Source organism: Papaver somniferum, chromosome 1 (assembly GCF_003573695.1).
Source record: "Papaver somniferum cultivar HN1 chromosome 1, ASM357369v1, whole genome shotgun sequence".
Taxonomy (NCBI): Eukaryota; Viridiplantae; Streptophyta; class Magnoliopsida; order Ranunculales; family Papaveraceae; genus Papaver; species Papaver somniferum.
Window position 1 is genome coordinate 105793008 of NC_039358.1, and position 7500 is coordinate 105800507.

Genomic DNA, 7500 nt, shown 5'->3' on the forward strand with positions numbered 1-7500 from the left:
ATTCTGTTCCACTTAATCCCTCTTTCATGGCCACATATCTTTCCGTCTAAGGAATGAGAAATCTTTCTCCTCTTACATGAATCAAATGTTTCATTTCATCCGGGAAAAGCCACCTCTTTCTCAACAGTTTCTTTGTCATTTGATCCAATAGCGTTCCATTAGATAGGAACAGATTTGATAAATACTGATAGATCTCGGATAGAGTATTAGAACGGAAAGATCCATTAGAGAATAAACTATTGGTTCTAAGCCATCTCTGGCAATGAATCAACAATTCAAAGTGCTTTTCTTGCGTATTCTTGATAAACCAGCGTTTATATATAGATGTAGGAGGCTTTGTTTGGGAAGTAAGAAGCCCCTTTGACATCTCTTGATCTGCAAAGAATTCTCGACGTGAAAACACAGAGACAAAGTGCTAAACTTTGAATAAGAAAAAGAATGGATATGCCGGGTCCCAAATGTATTGGCTTATTCGGAAAAAACCTTGTTCTTTTGAGGATCTATCTCGTGTCTGGTACTGCATGATTCCGCTCTGCAAGAACTCCGAATCATTCTCTTGAATCTCATCCTCTTTATGATAAATGATACTCTTGCCCCGAAATGACCTGGCCCAATAGGGAAATCCCAATTCATTGGACCTTTCGATACAATCAAATAGATTGCCACAAGGCCGCCATATTCTAGGAGCCCAAACTATATGATTGAATAAATCCTCCTCTATCTGTTGCAGGTCGAGGGCTCCTTCTTAAAACTCCGACTTGTTTTTTTCATATAGAAATCTCTGATCAACAAAAGAACAAGATCCATTTTGCATCATATCTAAGGGATTTCTTGGTTCGGACCGAAGAAGCAATGTCACTCGATCATTATCAAACTGACTGCAATCTTTTTCTGTCCGTGAGGATCCCACCAGAGCGCCTTCTACTTCTAATAGGCCATGAACTAGATCAGAATCATTCTCAACGAATCCATAAGAAGTGATCCAATTATTTTCATCGGGTCCGGGTAGAGACCAAAGATCTTGAGCGACCGATTCGGTAGAACAACTAAAAAGATAAAGAAGTATCGTTAATTTCTTCATGCTCGTTCCAAGCTCGAAGTACCATTTGTACAAAAAAGAATCCCCTTCCTTACATGATTTCTTCTTCATATAGATAGATATAGGATATATGGGGCAATTATTTAGAAGTATATTTTGTGCCACAAGCCTTCATATGTGATAGAAAAGGATCCCATGATCCTGAACCGATCTTACCTGGATCGCAAATCCCAAGTTTGTCTATGAAGAACGGATCTTATTGTATTAGTGTCTATAATGGATTTCTTATGTGTAATACTAATGGATAGGGCCTCATTGGTAAGTGCTACAAGATCTCGTGCATTGGAGCCCATGGTTATGGCCCCGAATCCATTAGTATGGAACATTTTATTTTCCAAGTGAAATCCCCTAGTATATGAAAGAGTAAAAAGTGCTTTCGTTGTTGTGGAATAAGAAGCCTCTATATCTTAATGCATGTATTTAATTTATTCGGAGCTATTAGAGCGGGATCCACTTTTTGGGGAATATGAGTCAAAGTAATAACAAGGATATTTCTAGTGGAGCATCTTTCACAATCCCTGGAGAGATATTTCACTAAAAGACCGAGGGATAAGTTATTCGACTCATTCACATACAGATCATGAATGTTTGGAATCCATATTATGCAAGAAGACATTGGTTTTGATAATTCGAATTGAAGGGTGATATCAAATCGGTCTTTTTTCGGCGTCATATACATAATTAGAGCATTCGTCATAGTTAGCAGCTCTATATCAAGGTCATCATCGATATCGTCACTAGCATCAATCTCGATATTATCACTACCATCAATATCATCAATAAGATAACCTTTAGGCTTGTCATCCAGGAACTTGTTCGGAAATACCGTAATGAAAGGAACATAAGAGTTTGTCGCTAGGTATTTGACCAAATAGGATCGTCCAGTTCTTATAGAACCTATCACTAAAATACCCCTAGACGGGGATAGGGCTAAGCGGAGAGAAAAGGGTTTTCCATGAGATGGGAAATGAAAACTATTAACCCCACACGAGGTTTGTGAATAAGTGATTGTCTGATAATGAGCAAGGAATATCCGTCTTTCTGCTAAACAGGATCTATTGAACTCATAATTCATTAGATTTTTTTTATGAATGTCAACTAAGTATCATAAGTAAATTGATCCTGGTTGTTCAACCATTTGATAAATAGATTAATTCTTTGATAAATGATCACTATGAGTCGGACTCAATAGAATTTGATCAATCCTTTTTTTTATCGTTAAGGTGGAGAACTGAACCAATAATTCTCTTTCTTCATCATCAATCGAATCATTGTTCGCGACCCAGGATTCTATTTTATCATCAATCCAATCAACGTTCACGTTTTTTCTTTTTCTTATCAATGAATAGAACTCTTTACTTGTACGACTTGGATATCTCGTATTTCTCGAAAAAGTGATTCGATTGATGGGATTTGGTATGATACTTATGATATCGATGAGATTGATATTCAAATATTTCTTCTTAGAACGTATTGATTTGACCCCATAAGTGGGACCACCACCCAATAACATGTTGCCACCAGAGGCAGAACCCCGTATTTCTTCTAGAGAATTTCCTAATTGTTCCAGAGCAACTAGAAAGAGATTCTTTAACCAGAAAGAGTTCAGTTCAGATGTAGGATACCTATCCAGAAGTTTTCGCAACTCAATCATGTATGATGGAATCATCAAAGATTTGATCTTTTCGAACTCTGTCTGTAACTCACTAGAGGCCCGGGAAACAAAGAGAAGATGTGTACGAACGAGATATCCAGCAACAAGAAGAAGAAAAAGATTGAATAGAGGAACTCCCGAGCATTTGGTGATCTCAGATGTATCCATATCAATGGAACGGGTGACTCATTATTTCGACGAATCATTTCTTCGGACAGAAGAAGATTATGTAAACACTTACTCGAAATCTCACTTATCGGATTCCATTGTGGAAGAATCGCTCACAATTTTTTCCGAGGAATTGGCCATGATATATCTGCTCCATGCATAATATCATGAAAAACGGATACAAATTTTTGACTGCTACTTAGTACCGGCAATAGGTCTAAAAAAGTATCTAAAAGGGTGAAATTTAGATATTTGCACCCTGCCGAAGTAAGGAACCATGACATATATGTTTGTAACAGATTCCATTTTGAGAGATTTGAAAAAGCACTATCTCGTTGAAGGGTTCTATACATCTGCCATTTCTCAATGTATTTTTTTAGACAAAGACTCCGTTTTTTCCTTTTTTCGGATGGTAAATATTTATCAGAACATGGAGTGTGAATCAAACCCATGTTTGAATTGAAATTGAGATACTGATGCAAGTTCTTCCCTTCTGAATTAGAGAGATTCATATCTGAAAGAGGTTGACAATAAGTTCTTTCGAAATTGACTATTTGTCCCTCTGCTAGAGGTGTTCCAGAAATGTCTGGGATCGAGTATATAGCTCTACGAACGAATGGATCAAATCGAATTGGAAAATAGAAAGATTTGTACAAGTTATACCTTTCGTCACCACTTTGTGGAAAATCGTTAGGTATGAATATGTTAGACACCTGTGACTCGATTGATGAAATAATATCTCTCTCCAAAAAAACATGTTTTTTTGGACCGACGCACAAAGAAAAAATGTTGTTGCGAATGAACAAGATATTGAGGAATTGTCCATACGTAAGATCATAATTATTGATACGGGCCTTTTCCACATAAAAAGGGAATCTTTTGTTACAATCGAACCAGAAGTGATGTGGATTATTCAAGAATCGAAGTCGATTTGCTTTATAAAAAGAAGAGATCAATGAACTTCTATGAAATGGTTTCACGGGATTCAGCCAATTGTCTCGATCGTGGGATATCATTGAAAAATAGGAATCGGTGTTATCAAAGTCTTTCCTGTAATTATTTCTATTATGAAATGAGTCAATCATCCACTTTGGTATCTTATTGAATAAAAACGGTGATATTGTTCCTCCATTGATCAAGAATTTCGATTTTTGGGAAGTATCACGATTATCCAATGAGAATGGTTTCAATTTATTCAAATGAACGATTTGAACACCTATTGATTCTAACAACTGATTGCAGAGTTGATCATTCGGCCCTTTCAATTCATAGATGTGGATCTCGGACCTATGAATGGGGATATTCCCAATACTCACAAAGAAAAAAGGAAGTGACTTGGACAAAAAGAGAAGTGACTTGGACAAATCTTGTTTGTCGATAACCTCTGACCAATCAATCGAATATTGATTAATACGTAATCGACCGAACACTACTTGAAAACGACTCCTCTGCTCAGAAACAAAATGTTCCAAATATTCCTGGAAATTCTTGCTCCCGTTGGGCCATTTGTATCTATATGCATTAGGATCCCGATTCATGGATCTCTCGGTTCGAGAAATAAGAGGATTGAACCATTTCTTCTGACTCTTTTTCAAATTTGATAAATGTTGGTTGATCGTATATTTCATTATAGTTCTATGATTCAGCGTATCATTTCCTATTTGATCCCTTTGAATTCCATAAAAGAATCGATTCAGTACATTTCTTATGTACCCATAGGTGATATATTGGATTTTAATCAGATCTCGGATCAATCTATATTGATTGACTGCCTCCATTATGTTGTTGCTATCAAATACCACTCTTTTTGGTTTTGGATCTTCCAAGTCATTCCCGCAGAAGATCCGGACCGATTTTTTTCCGATCCTTCGATAAAAAGATTCATTCTCTTCATCAAAAATAGGAGGTAGAACCAAGAAAGATTTGTTTTTCGATTCATCCCTGGAGTTGAATACCTCATTCAATATTTTTTTTTATCCAACCCATAGGAATCAATAGAAATGGAAAATCCCTTATGATACACCAGATCTGTCTCGGTTATTGATAGAGTGAATAAATCTGCCATTTCTTGAAATCTCTCTTCTGATTCAAAATCGCGGTGTAACGTGTACCCCCCCTGTTTCGGTCATGGAATAGATGAAATAAATTAAAAAAATGGATTTTGGTTCAAGAATGAAATTTTATTGAAACTGTCCATATCCGGTTCATCCTTCGGAACCATATCACATTCCGGATCTGATGAAATAGGATGAATTGAGACGGTATTTTGTAAATACGTAATTATCTTGAATATATCAACCATTTCTTTATTTCCCGATCGTCTGGAAGGGACAAAAGAAACATCTTGTTCTTTCTTCAACAATTTATGATCTCTAGTGGACCTCTCAGTAGGATTCGAACCCAGATGAAGTTCTGACCATCTGTTAGAGAAAAATGAACGAATTGATTTTGTAGAATTCCCAAGAATTGCTTCGATTTCTTACGGAAGCAGATGATTATTCATCTGCTTCTCACGTTCCGTGAATAGCCGGGACATTGAGGAATATCCAGAAAGGCATTTCTAGAATCGGTCTAATTTTTTCTCTGTTCGTTTTGTTTGAAGAAAGGAAGGATCCCAAAGAATCGATCTTTATTTTTGTTGTTGAATCTGTCTTTGATTGATCAATGTGTGATATTCCGAATCCTCATTACCAATCGAATCAAAAGGGTCTCTGGATTGATCAGAAGATCCTTTCAATTGGCTAGAATTCGTTACTTGAACGAAAATAGATCTTGTGGAATCATATTAAATATTTGATGATACATTCCGTACCTTTCTAAAAAACCGATCCTTGCTTACCAACCACACATTGTCTAACCAAATCCAACTCTCTCTCGATACGTTCCTAAAAAAAATCCGACTCGTGCAGATTCTTTCCCCAACTAATGAAGATATCTTGGCGGAATTGCCACATATGAAATTGAGCACAATTTTGCAAAGAAATACCCCACTTGTTTCTCGAGAAGAGATGGGAAACATGTTCAATCTCATTTGATTGAATAGTTGACTCAGCTCCTTGTTGTTTGAAGAAACCCTCCACTTCAATTGGTCTTTTTTCACGAAAAGCAGACATGACATAACAAATCTATTGTTTCACTAAGATTTCGAATAGATGTCCCGAATTCAAGTTGATTATGTTTCGCTTCTTTCTCAGAGAAAGACGATCAAACAATTCCCAATCATGGTCCTTGCGGATCGAATCATCCGTATAGGATACAAAAAGAAACTCCAGATATTTGATATCTTTCTCTTTAAATGAGATCTCAATTCCATCTACGGTTTCCTTAGATATCTTACAACTAGAATTCCACCTTTTTCCGATCCGGTTCCTCCACCACCTTGAACCCCAGTTAGAGTCAGGAATTATACACTTTTTCGTTATTGGGAGAACCCAAGTACTCTCTTTCGGATCCATGAAACAACTCTCAAAGATCTTTTTCCCTGTTGGAAGATAGAGGAGCGAAACAATCAACCTATTAATATTGGAAGACCAAAAAGATTCTTCCGATGTATCATTTCTGGGTCCAATGGAATTCATAGGTATAGGAAGAAGCCCCATCAAATAGAGATTTCTTTCGACCATATTTCGATTGTTAATACGATATATAAGGACCGCTACTACAAGCAGTACTACACCTTTGATCGTGAAATATCGATTGTTTGTTGAACCCTGTGAATCGCGTGAAAGGAGGATACTCCAAATTCGGGGGTCAAAGAGTTTCATAAAACGTTCTTGGTGGAAAAAATGTGAGTGAAAGATCCCACTGAATCGAATTTGGTCCATGAATCTAAGAAATAGTGAGAATTCTTGATCTCTCTCAATTCGAAGTTCCAGGATTTGAATTGATGTCGTTTCATTGATTCATGTTTCATTGATTCCTCCTAAAGATTTCATTTCAACTGGAATTTGGTTATTCACGATGTATGATTATCCCTGTTAAGCATCCATGGATGAATGGTTAAAGCGCCCAACTCATAATTGGCAATTCGTAGGTTCAATTCCTTCTGGATGCACGCCAATGAGAACGTTCAATAAGTCTATTGGAATTGGCTCTGCATCAATGGAATCTCATCATCCATACATAACGAATTGGTATGGTATATTCATACCATAACATATGAATAGTAAGAACTAGAATTCTTATCAATACTGGAACTCATAGGGAAGAAAATGGATTTATGGATGGAATCAAATATGCAGTATTTACAGACAAAAGTATTCGGTTATTGGGGAACAATCAATATACTTCTAATGTCGAATCAGGATCAACTAGGACAATAATAAAGCATTGGGTCGAACTCTTCTTTGGTGTCAAGGTAATAGCTATGAATAGTCATCGACTCCCGGGAAAGGGTAGAAGAATGGGACCTATGGGACATACAATGCATTACAAACGTATGATCATTACGCTTCAACTGGGTTATTCTATTCCACCTCTTAGAAAGAAAAGAACTTAAAAAAAATACTTAATAACACGGCGATACATTTATACAAAACTTCTACTCCGAGCACACGCAATGGGGCCGTAGACAGTCAAG